General features: G+C 36.4%; 1 long non-coding RNA gene and 1 pseudogene across 1 annotated transcript; both read right to left on the reverse strand.

Annotated features, from left to right (window-relative positions):
- Nucleotides 1–296: 296 nt before the first annotated feature.
- Nucleotides 297–2076, reverse strand: LOC114074013 (annotated as a pseudogene).
- Nucleotides 2077–5757: 3681 nt separating this feature from the next.
- Nucleotides 5758–8299, reverse strand: LOC107029649. The gene is made up of 4 exons (XR_001458040.2): nucleotides 7504–8299; nucleotides 7312–7415; nucleotides 6960–7037; nucleotides 5758–5813 (listed from the first exon to the last, which is right to left on the reverse strand). It is a non-coding gene; the product is annotated as an uncharacterized LOC107029649 (long non-coding RNA).
- Nucleotides 8300–13184: the final 4885 nt, after the last annotated feature.

The following is a 13184-nucleotide window of genomic DNA, read 5'->3' on the forward strand; positions in this document are numbered from 1 at the left end:
ATTCTTGTCTTTATTTTTGAATCCAAGAAATTCTTCCTGTGAATAAAATCAATCTACTACAATTACTTGTCAATAATATCAAACACTTGGCTTTATTTATAACTTAGGAATACACTTGATCGATACACTAATGTGAAACTAGTTTTTTATGTGATGATTTCTTGAAGAACAAGATCATTACAAAACTAATGAAACTAACTTGCACACATTTAAGTCAAATAGACAACTAATTGATTTATGGTTCTAAAATTTTTCAAACAACTGAAGCACTGAAATATTGAAAGAATTTATACGGATTATGTCTCTTTGAGAAGATAGCCCATAAGGATGTCCAACAATGAAATTATGAGAACACATATTGATGGGATACCTCCGCGACTTCTCTTATGTTCTCGTCTATAAAGCTTCAATCTTGTTGAAGCTTGTTATTTTGCTGAATAATAGAAATTTTCTCCTCTGTCAGCTTTCAAATAAGTGCCTTTGTTATTAAGCTCAGATATCTTTACAGTTCTATTTTCGGATACTAAAGCCCTATGATACGAACTTTCCTCAGACTCTCCCTTATAGGCAGTAGATCTTGAGGTGGAACATAAATCATTTTCAACTTGCAGTCCTTTACATAATTCCCCGACCCCTTATTGAACATCTCCGGGGTAATGTCCTTTGCCGTAGTTCTAGGGCTTGCAAAAACAGTTTGAAGCAATTCAAGTGTTGGGTTGTACACAATACTATTTTTGAATTTGTTGTCTTCACCTTGAAATCAATATAATTATCAGAATTGTTCTTCCTTATGTAATTGTTACACTTGAACAACACCACACTCTCTAGACTCTATTTGTGTGATTATACTAGGTTTGTTGTTGTTGTATCGTTGCTACAATTTTAGCAATGAATTTTAAATGATTGATTGCCAGGTGCTCACAAGAATTCGGTGCATCTATTATGGAGGATAAGAATCTGGTTGACTATATCCCAGCACAATCAAAACAAGCATCTCGCTTGCAACTATCGGTTATGTGAACGGGGTCCAAACTATAAGAATCAAATGAAACGATGCCCTTTTATTGTTAATTACTATTATAAAAATACATCAAGTTTGGACTTTCTTTTTGAGGATCAACATCATTTAACCTCTGTTATTGGACATGAACATCAAGATTCTGCGCGCACTCATGTTGTTATACAAGGTAAATTTATTTATTTTTATGTTCCAATTTCTGAATTCTCGTGGGTAGGACCAGCTGAATGAAATTGTGGGAAACGAAGACATAAAAGACATATACTTTATGAGTTCTCTTGTGAATTGTGAGTAAGTTTGTAGTTTCCTTAGCCGAGCATAGCAAGGGTTCTCCAAAGAGAAGATAGCCTTCTAACAATATTTTGAATGACTTTGAAGTGTATGGTTGTACACAAAATTTCTTATTTCTAATCAACAATGAAATATATTGTGTGATTTTATTGTGCCCACAATTTTTTTTCTAAACAAATTTATTTTGTACTTTTTACAGGATTTTGAGACATTCTTTTAAAAGTCAAGATGCAAGTTGGAATACTTTGAAAATTTGACAAATTGATTATCTAATTTTAAGGATTGTTTGGCAACACATTATATTATATACTTAGACATGTTAGTTTTTGGTGAATGAGTTGTGTAATAGTCCTGTGACTATAGTTCTATAAACAGTATGTTTGTGCAATGTTAATCAATACTTTTAATTAAAATTATTAGACGCATTTACTTATATATATATTATATAAGAGTGCCATGGCAGCAAAAATTACGCATTATTATGTGACACATTTTCTGGCCATAAATCATCTTCATTACAAAAAAAAAATAAAAATGAAATACAACTTTAGGGACCAAGAGTGTGTGAGTCCTTAAATCAATTTAAGGACTAGATTTTTGGTCGTGATGATCTTTTAAGGACTAGAGACGTTCTTCGTAAAATTTTAAGGTGCCAATTAATTGTTGTATTTAAGGACTAGAATAATGGTCCCTAAATCACTTTTAGATACTAGTCCATTGCCGGGTCGCAAAATAATTTTAAGGACCGAAACCTACATCTCATCCATATTGATCTGCGAAGAAGCTTATAAGGACGGGTAGTGACCAGATTTTTCTCGTCGCACATGACCTTCAGAGACAAGAATTAGACCTTTTGGGACCATATTTCTCGTCCCTATTGACCTTTTTTCTTGTAGTGAATTCTCTAGAACTCCATTGGAGCCAAAACTCAAGGAAGGGCTTGGATTGGAGATTGAGTGGTGATTCTTCATAAAATTGGAGGATTAGATTTATTTAGGTATGGTTTTTAATCCTTTAAACTATATTCATCAAGGAGCCAATCTTCAAAGTGATTTTCAAAGGTTAATCAATAGAGGAGTTTTCTAAATTCAAATCTATCCATGGGTTATTGCATTAAATGTTTTAAATTATTTAATATTGATTGAATTTTTGTTAATTAGATGTTTTTAACTCAATTAACCTATGAATCCATGTAATTTATGAACCCTACTTTTTGACTACTTTGTGGGTTAAGTGATATTGACTTAATGTTTATGAATTCTAGTGTAGTTTTCTATGGGCTATTGAATGATGTAATAATTGTATTGAATTGATATCTAGGTTGTATTAGATTGATGAATCTATATTGAATTGACCTAGTTTCATTGAATATCATAGTTTATGTATTGAATTATTGGTTATGGCCATGGGTAAGGACCTTATGATATTAAATTGGATGATTAAGACATGGATTGAAGTGGTGAGAATGAATTAGTTGTACTCTACCTTAATTCTATTTATTTTATGTTAATTAGACTTCAATTATGTTGTAATTGATATGATCCACTTATAGTGGCGGTGCTATGTGCTTTACTTGCAATTGATGTGGCCTTGTCAGCGTTACTTCATGTATTATGATGATCATGTCCTTGTCAGCACATTGAAGTACTATGATAATTTGTGTAGTTGATTTATGTGAAGTATGAGCATATCGAACTACATGTGATTAAGTGAAAGTATGAGTTCTTCTATTGTTCTTAGGTGATCATGTTAAACTATCACTATGTCTTTGTATGTGTAGTCTTAGAGTTGATGAATGATTGTTCCTACTTGACTATATGAGTCTTGGATGGTTATATTGATGATGTTAAAGTAATGTATAGGATGACATAAAGATGATAAGGGTCATTCCTTAGTGATTCAAAGAATGATATGCTATATGTAATAAGGTAAAGCATTTTGTGTCTTGTTTTGGTAGACTTGTGTCCCTTACTTAATACACGTATGAATGATATGTGAATATGAGATGTCTTGACTAGGTAAGCTTAGTGAACCCTTTTCATGTATGAATGAATGATATGTGGGACCTTAAATGATGTTAAGAAGGTCATGTAGGTGGAACCTTAAACCTAGTGGTAAGGTTATGTTATGAACTTGGAGTCGAGAGCTATAATGGTATCCTTCTTGTATGAGTGATGAATTTAGGGTTGATTGGCTGGAACGACATCATATCATCCTTAGGAAAGTCATGATGAGCTATCTATGTCTCCATTGTAAGGTAGCCCTAGTGGACCTCTTTGGTATGGTGAATGTGATTGGGTTATGAACTAGATAAGGAACCTCTTCATGTGATCCTTTAATGTCAATTACTCTATGAGAACAAAGAATATCATTGAGTGAGTATGTTATGGGAAATAGCTCTACTTGAGACGGAGACTAGAGTATTATTTATCTCTAGTTGAGAATGAGACTAGAGTACATTAAAAGCCCTTCATATTCCTTAACCATGTGCCTACATGGGATATGTCCTAGTTCTACCCTTGGCAAGTAGAACACCCTCATTGGAGTAGGTTAGAACTCCGAATTCCATGTTAGCTATCATGGTCCATGTCGATTATTGCCTATTCTCATCATATGGGATACCTACTAGCATAAGAGAAATTCTATGAAGTTTAGGTGGTGGTATGAGACGCTATCTAGACATTGCACAATAGGCTTTGAAGATGTTAGTGAAAGTCCATAGGTCTTGTCCAAGATCAAATGTCCTTATGTGATGACTAAGTCTTACATGAACTAATGAATGTAATGACTTAAGTTAAGAAAGCATGTTAAATGAATAAGTACCTATCTAGAGTAGTTAAGGGTTGACTAATTAAGGTGTGAAGGGGGCATAGGAATGGTCACTTCGTATCTTACCTAGATAAGTCTTAAGAATGATTCTAGTTAGGGAAGATGGTTGATTATGTGGACATGATCTACGCCTTAGGTAGTCTTAAGAATTATTTAGGTAATCTTGAAGAGGTTAATCATGGACGTTATCTTCTTGATTTACTTAAGTAAGTCTTTTGATAGCCTTTGGAAAGAGAATGTCATATTATCTATATGTTGTATTAAGTGAGAATGATTTTATCTTAGGTAGTCTATAGGATCTCTTAAGTGTGTGTATAAGGGATTGTATGGGCAGTCGCTTCACAACTCACTCAAGGGAGACAGAGAACCACCTTTGGTAGGAGAATCTCATGATCATATGTTTGGTGTCTTGTAAGTGTGTGTTGATCTCATTATGGGTGGTCTTAAGGATCATTTAGGTGTGCCTAGAGAGGTTGTATGGGCGGTCTCTCTTTCTCTTACTTAAGTAAGTCTTAGGATAGCTTTTAGTTAGGGGATTACGTGTTATAAGGTGTCTAAAGTGAAGTTAAGAAACTTCACTGTAACAGTGAAGGAGTTCACTGTACAGTGAAGTAGTTCACTGGAAATGTCATAAATTGATTAAGTGATTTCTTATGTGTTTCTAAGGTGTTAAATGTTTTTATTATGATTATATTATGATATTTAAATGAAAAAGATGCATGTTTCAAATAAATGTCCGTTTTCATGAATTTATGCATTATTCCATACTTAGTACATGTGTTTGTACTAATTCCATGGGTTTATCTATCTCTAAAGTGATTCATAGGTGAAGGTGCTTTTGGAGAGCTAAGATTGGATTCGAAGATCGTTCAAGCAAGTTGAAGTATGTCCTCATTTGACTCAAGGGCATTTATCTCTCTTATTTCCTTTATCGAAGTATTGAAATAGACTTAGTAGTACTTATTTCTATTGAGTATGGGCTGTGTCCCAAAGTATTCTTGTGTCTAAGATTTGATGAAATGAGACTTAGTATTTCCTATGAGTTTTATGGAATATATTTTAAAGACTTATAGAATGTTTGTGAAAAGTTTTAGTTCCGTACTACTTCTCATATGATTTATATGCGATGAACGATATGGAAGAGATTGTACAAGACCTCCGAGAAGTCAAGTACGCCGATTGCACTCCGAGAGCGCCATGTATTCTAGGGTGTGGTCTCGGGATGTTACAACTTACTCTTCACCCGATCTATAGTCACCATTGATCAAGTCTCAAACAATTCACCTGTCACGACCCAATTTCTCGAGCCATGAAGGCACCTACTATAACCTATCAGTAGGTAAGCCAAACCACAACCCAGAACCACACATAATGGGTGTGAGAGTAGAAACTAAACAAGACTAAGAAAAATTACTATAACAACATAAGCAAACCAAAACATAAATACAATAAAGGATCCCTCCCAGAACCTGGAAGTCACTAATACAGAGCTACCAACAAAACGAGTACAAGTCCCAACAGTGGACCACCGAAACTAGACTGTCTCGAAAAGTAAAAGACAAGTCTTTATATAAACAGATGGAGACTGAAATAGTACAAAACGCTGTGTGCTCACCCCTGTCTCCAGACTAGAAATGTTCCAAACTCGATCAACGCTGACTACTGGTGCTCGGACCTGCATCACGAAAATAGATGCATAGCGTAGCATGAGTACCAAATAACAGGTACCCAGTAGGCATCATAGGCCGACTGAACTAGAAAAGTAAAGCACTATGAAAAGACGAAATCACAAAACTAGAGGTCAAGAACGGAAGGCTAAGTAACACAATAATGCACACGAGTGTATAAAGATCTAACTAAATTAATATAAATAAGCTAACTACACCTAACTGGACCCACCATAAGCCCAGAAGGTACACTCGTGCACAAGTTTAAATAAAAACCCGAACGGACCCCCATAAGTCCGACGCGTACACAAAATAACTATAACTTAAGGAGAATAGAACTCGAGGCCAAAGAACACCGAACCAAAAAGTAGAATCTGACGGTACGGAGGTCGGGCCTTGAACCGGACACTCACCAGAATTACACAAGTAGCCAATTGCAAAATATAAGTAACTGAGGCCGGACCTCTAACCGGATGCTCTACATACTTGAGGCCGGACCTCTAACCGGATGCTCTACATAAGTATGTGGATGGTCGAGGCCGGACCTTAAATCCGGATACCCGACAAAGATGTCGATATAGCATGCTGAAAGAGTCTTTATCTATCCATAATCATATAAACCCATGGAACACCATCCAGACTTAGCTAATCAATGTAAGACCTTACAGTCGAATAGAAACTCAACTTTGAATCACGGAGCGGAATTCATTGTCACTGACGTAACTCGAGAAGCCGTAACATCTAAGAAATAAGAGTAACTATCGCTAGAGCAAGCTCATCGTCTAGCTAAATACCAAACTATCAGACTCAAGTCTGCTACATCAGTCTACAAGGATTTAAGCCGGCCGAGCGACGTCGGGGCTAAACTAAGTCCTACCGACTTTGAATCATGCATTTCTAAGGAAAACCCTAGTCAAACCTAAACTAAGGCTCAACATACTTCTGACAACCAGTATTCAAACATACAAGTAATTCATATAGCAAAGAAGGTCAATATAAACATGCTCACAGTTACCCGATAATTCTCAGAACAAGGCCGAAAATATAATTTTTAACACCTATGCATGATCCAATAACTACCCAACCCAAATTCCAACTAATCAACATGCATTCACATGTTCGAGTTCAGTCTAAGAAGAGAAACCATAGCCTACCTGAACGCAGATCACGCGCGCTCCAAAATTCACTCCCCGGATCTTTTACTTTCTAAAAGGCCTCGAAACGTTGATACACTATCAGAAATAGAGTCACAACGTTATTACAGTCATTTAAACACTAAAATTGCAAGAAACGGAGACGGGTCAATTTCACGGTCAAAATGGAAAAAATGGGATCCGCGTTGAGAAATCCCGAATTAACCCCAAATAAAAGTCCTAAATAACTCTCGAAACTTGTATAGCAGAATGGAGCACAATTCAGGACTCAAGACGGTCCCAACATTAACATGCAACAAAAAAAACCCAAATCCTAAGCTAAAAATCAGCAACAATGGCAGCAGCTACTTACCAGATTTTACCAAAAATGAAGCTCCAACAGCCAAAACCAATCACACCACGACGATCCTCACGAAAAACCCCACAATATAGGCTCTTGAATCACTTGATTCGGACCTAAAATGGCCAAGAAATCACCTTCTGAAATTTCCCAAAACTTGTGCTCGAAAATGAGCTATGACAGCATTTAAAACCCAAAATTTACCTCAAATCGTGTCCCCAAATCAGATTCCAAGCTCACCAATGTGTTGCCCTCGAAAAATCTCACAACTTAGCCTTTTGAATCGCCCAATTCGGAGTTGTATCGCTCAAGATATCAAGTTCCAAAGTAAAACATAAAGCTGAAAGTTGGGGTTTTTATAGGGGCTGCACCAGATTCAGCTTTGCCTACTTTCTTTAAAGTCTCCGACGGGTGCTCGGAATCCGTTCGGAACCTGATAAAAATAAAATAGATATGCTACCCTACCAAAGTCGACATTCCGGACTCAAAGGCGCAGTCGAAATTTTCATCAGAGGTCATCTCGATAAAATGTGGGTCCCACTTCCATTGGCCATTTTAAGTCAAAAACCACAAAAGGGCTCGGAAAAATATCAAAAACCTCAAAACCCGAAAGAAGGGTCAAACTAGACCAAACTCGACATTCCGGAGCTAACCGCGCTGACGGAATTCTCATCCGAGCGCGTTTACTCAGAATGTTGACTAAAGTCAAACTTAGCCTTTAAACTTAAAGTTAAAACGCCTAATCCCACCAACTCACACTGAAAACTTTGGGAGTCATGTCGACAATGCTACTAGACTAAAATGACCCTTCCGGAACTGATGGAATTGTCAGAATTGGATTCTGATGTCATCTTCTTGAACTTTTGATCGAAAATGATCGTTCAAGGTTCATAAGCTTCAAAAATACTAAAGCTCACACAATAACAAAACGAATGACCAGGTGACCGATCTGTCAGTCCCAGCAAGTCATAAATGACTTGGAATCACTATAGGAACGCTCTAAACGATGCACAGAAGATAAAACACTAAAAATGACAAGAAGGGTCATTACAATCACCATAGGATAGGTATAGATAAAAATAGATATCAACAATACAATACAATCTAAACAAAATTCTAACCATATCCAATCATAACCATAAAACCCACTTTGTAGGCCAACTTTAGGAATATAGTGAAATCGTGGGTTCATAGAATTTTCCCCTTAAAATCATAAACAAACAACCAATATAATCATATTTTATCGATTGAAAACGTTTGACTCATGAATCCATGAGTTTGAGTAAGAATTGCAGTTTTTCACAATTTTTAGAAACTTGAAAACCATTTGAAGATTGGCTCTAAAGTGGAAAGAATCTTAGATAAAGAGTCATCATAAATCAAAGATGATTTCCCCACAAAATGTAAGAAGAAAACACTTGAAATCTTCAACCCTAGCTCTAACTTTTTCTTAGGCTTCAATTGTGTTCTAGAGAGAACTCTTTGGGAGAAGGGTTTTGATTTTTGAAGTATGAATTCTTAATGGTAGTTTAATTGTTTTAACATACTCAAAATACCTAAAATAAAACCCACATATTTAATTAGACAAGGGTGGAATTTACCAAACCACCCTTGGCTTGGCCGAATTGCACCAGTAAAATAGGTGGTGACTTACAAACCCCACCTACGGACCATAGGTGGGGTGAAGAGCCGTCCTACACATAGTAGGTCTGTCAGAGCCACCAAAATGGACACCAATCCTCCATAGGCTAAGTTTGGACCAACGCCCACCATGTACGGTCCATCACTCAAGATAAGGGGCGTAGTTACCACCGTAACTCCAGCTGTTTTGACAGATTTAGGGTTTAACTTAGGGTCCTCCTCAAGGACCCTTAGGGTGGTCCATGGGGAGTCGTACCCAGACGTTTAACCCCTACACATTATTATAAAAGTACTAGGGTCTTCTTTACAAGTTTTAGACTCCAAACAACACACCAATTCAAAGACAACATACTAAACACACTAGCATCCAAACGACTAGTTTCCGAACGTCATGGACGTCTCTTGATGTTTCACCTCTAAAACCACCAAAATAACATCTAAAGTCATTTTAACCATTTATACAAGTTTACAAACTCATGAAACACATGCAAAGCCTAGTTCATCCAATTTCATTTTTAGGGTTATTACATTATCCCTAACTTGGGAAATATTCATCCTCGAATGACAGTTAAAACACATAAAGGGTTAACAACTCAATACTATCAGCCCACACTTATACATGCAATATTTAGGAGAAAACATGGAAACCTATTTTTTCACACAAGACTCCAGACTATGTCTCATGCTACTGTAAACTCTAAATTTCAAGCTTGAGTAGAATAGAAGAAAAAGAAACAAGAACTTCAACACTTTCAACAATTTCACTATTCAATATACCATCCATCACTTGTGAGAAACCCAACTAAGTCTCATTATGAATAAACACATAAGGATATCATCACCAAAACAAGTAACTATGACTTACCGACACCTTCATCCGGATTTGCTTCCTTGTTATCTTGGAGAACATAGAAACGGTTCTTCTTTTGATCATATAGATTCGGTCCACTATAAGGAATTTTCTTAGCCTCTCTTCCTCTAGCTACAAGAGTAGGACAATTTCTCACCTTGTGATAATTCTTTCCACACCCATAATATCCATTAGTACCGGATAGACATTTCGTATAGGGCCTCTTACCACTAGTGGTGCAGGTAGGTTTAGCAAATTGAGAACCACAACCTCTCTCTTGGATAAACTTAGGAGCACTTAAAGAATCTTAATTTGGAGCTCTCTTATTAAACGTAGGTTGACCTTTCTCATCATATCTTTCCCTCTTGAGCTACCTAGTCATCATCTTAAGCTTAGACTCTTCAATAGATTGAGCATACACCATAAGCCTAGAAATATCCATATCATTATGGAGCATTTCCGTAGGATAATCTTTCTTGACTAGGTCGGTCACACTGGTCACAAACCTACTCCTTTTATCTCTAGGGTTAGACACCAGATATAGAACATATTTAGACAAGAGGGTAAACTTCGAAGAATACTCCTCCAACTTCATGTTACCTTGCCTAGGATTTATGAACTCTTCAATCTTACACTCTCTTTTCTCCTAAGGAAAGTACCTTCCTATGAATGTTTCTTTAAACTCTTCCCACTCTATAAGACCCGATTCAACTAGCCTATTGTCTTACTGTTGTGTGAACTACACTTGGGCCACCTCTTTTAATTGGTAGGAAGATAACTCTACCTTCTCCCTATAAGTGAAACCCATTCCATGTTCTATCTTATAAACTTCATCCAAGAATTCTTGGGAATTTTCTCCCACTCTAGAACCAAGGAAAATATGATGATTTATCCTTACGAAGTCTCTCAACCTTGAACTCGGGGTATTCTCATTAGAGATCTCCCTAGGACCCATATCTCTACTTGTTTCAGACGTCATGGCTCAAGCTATGGTGAGAAAATCCACTCTAATCTCATCACTAGTCATGTATGGGGGAACTACCAGAACCTCATTCTCTTGGTTACCTTGGGGAGCTTGTCCATCTTGGGTACCTAAAGTAGATCTCTTCATTAGAAATATCCTCTTCCACCATCCTTTTAGGTCTTCCTCTCATATTCATATCCTATAATCACAAGAGATGAATTAGGAAGATACAGTTATAGAACTCAACTCTAAGGCACAACTTTAAGAGTATGAAAGAAGTGTAACTTCTAACGTCCTATAGACACTCACTCATATATGTGCCGCGACTCACACCAATGAACAAGACTCTACTAGACGTGGCATGTGAGACTTTGTACCTAAAGACCATTCCAAAAACATTATGCTCTAATATAAAGTTTGTCACGATCCGAGAGGACCCCCTAGTCATAAAATGATGTATTCGACCTCAAAGAGGTATTATACAAACCATTAGCATTAATAGATCACATAGGCATTAAGAATAGTGCAGAATTAAATTTTTTTAAAATAAAGTCAACATAGGGTCAAGACCCTTTATTGAAATAAAACAACTAAAACTCTATTTCATGAATTCAAAAAACCTTCTATGATAAATTTCATCAAATCTTTGAGGACATACAAAAGCTTGAGGATAACAAATCCAAGCACTTCAACCTAGAAAGAATCCTCTAGTTGCCACAACCTACACTTTGTAGTAAAAATATGGAAAAATGGTGTTTGTACAAATATGTTTTAAGAATGATGACCATGCAAAAACATGCCTAAAGGTAGATTATTTGAGGTAAGTGATTTCATGCTATTTTGATAAAAGCTTTATATCCAAGTATAAGAAACACATTACAAGTCAATATTCACATATCAAATACTGCCACAATATAAGATATGGACATATTCGTCAAGTACCCAATTTCATCATTTTATACGCTGCATCTAATGTTATCGTGAGACCACCTAAGTGAGACATGAAGTTGCTTTACAACCTCTTCATACACACCTAAGTGTTCCTCAAGACTACCAAATATATAGAGCTTTCCTTTTCAACACAACCCAATAAGTCACCATTTACTAGTAGAGATATTTAGGGAGACATTCATGCGTTTAGGGTACTTTACGTAATGGTCTTTAAAGACCTATGGATCTCACTTTAGTATATTCTAGCCTACTCGTTCCATGTGTAGATAGCATCCTATACTACTACCTACACGTTGAAGAATCAATCCAATTACTAGAGTGCACATCTCACATGATGGGAATAGGCATTACCCGACATACACCACACTAGCTAGGCATGAAATCCGGTGTCATAAGACCCACATAGTGGAAGATGTTCTAACGTTGAAAGGTAGAACTAATAAGAAACCTATGTACGCACACGATATAGGGGATATCCAAAGATGTTCATTGGATTCTTACCATTTATAAAGGAAGAGACACCGTCTTAACCATATCTACTCGGTGCTAGACTTAGTTCCCATGGAGTATTTCATTCACATTTGTGTACTAGAGAGGGCACCAATATTAGGTCTACCGACCCATAGTATTTCTACCAAGAAGGGAACCATTCAAGTTCTACCGATCAAGGTTCATTAAGTATAGCTCATTGAATTTATTAGATAAGGTTTTCTACCGTTGAGGTCCACCATATCTAAGTCTATTATTTCACAAAAGAAGGAGGCACCATCATAAGGCCTACCACTTCAAGGGTTTTCATTCACTTAGAGATCTAGACTCATTATGAAGGGGAACCATTCTTAGGTATACTTATTGAATACATAGCCTAGAAGCTTCATTAATCATTCATAGAAGGGTACCATTCTTAGGTCTACCGATTCTAGGCATTCATTCGTTACTCAAGAGAAGGATGCCTAAGACTCCCAAGTGAAGATATAACCTTCAATATGTTTCATGCATAAATAAGATGCACCTAATTCTACCAACAAAGATACAACAACACAATAAAGAGACCCTTCACTCTCTAATATCAACACATATGAGAACTGTGAGAGAATCATAGCTCAAATCAAAATACTGTAATACTTTATACAATATCTCCTTGAGATAACATGAACACCTTCACATAATACCTTACATATACCTTCACATTCTAATACCTAATTCATCATATAATGCCTTCAAGTCCATGGTCACAATGCATAAATAGAAAGTGAACACTGCCACCATAAGTGGACCAAACCATATAAGAACAATTCCAATATAACAAGAGGATTTAGGTAAACTTACTCTTCACCCAATCCATAGTTACCATTGCTCAAGTCTCAAACAATTCATCATAGGATAGGTATATATGAAAATAGATATCAACAATACAATACAATCTAAACACAATTCAATCCATATCCAATGATAACCATAAAACCCACTTTGTGAGCG

This window comes from Solanum pennellii, chromosome 9, assembly GCF_001406875.1.
Source record: "Solanum pennellii chromosome 9, SPENNV200".
NCBI classification, from domain to species: domain Eukaryota; kingdom Viridiplantae; phylum Streptophyta; class Magnoliopsida; order Solanales; family Solanaceae; genus Solanum; species Solanum pennellii.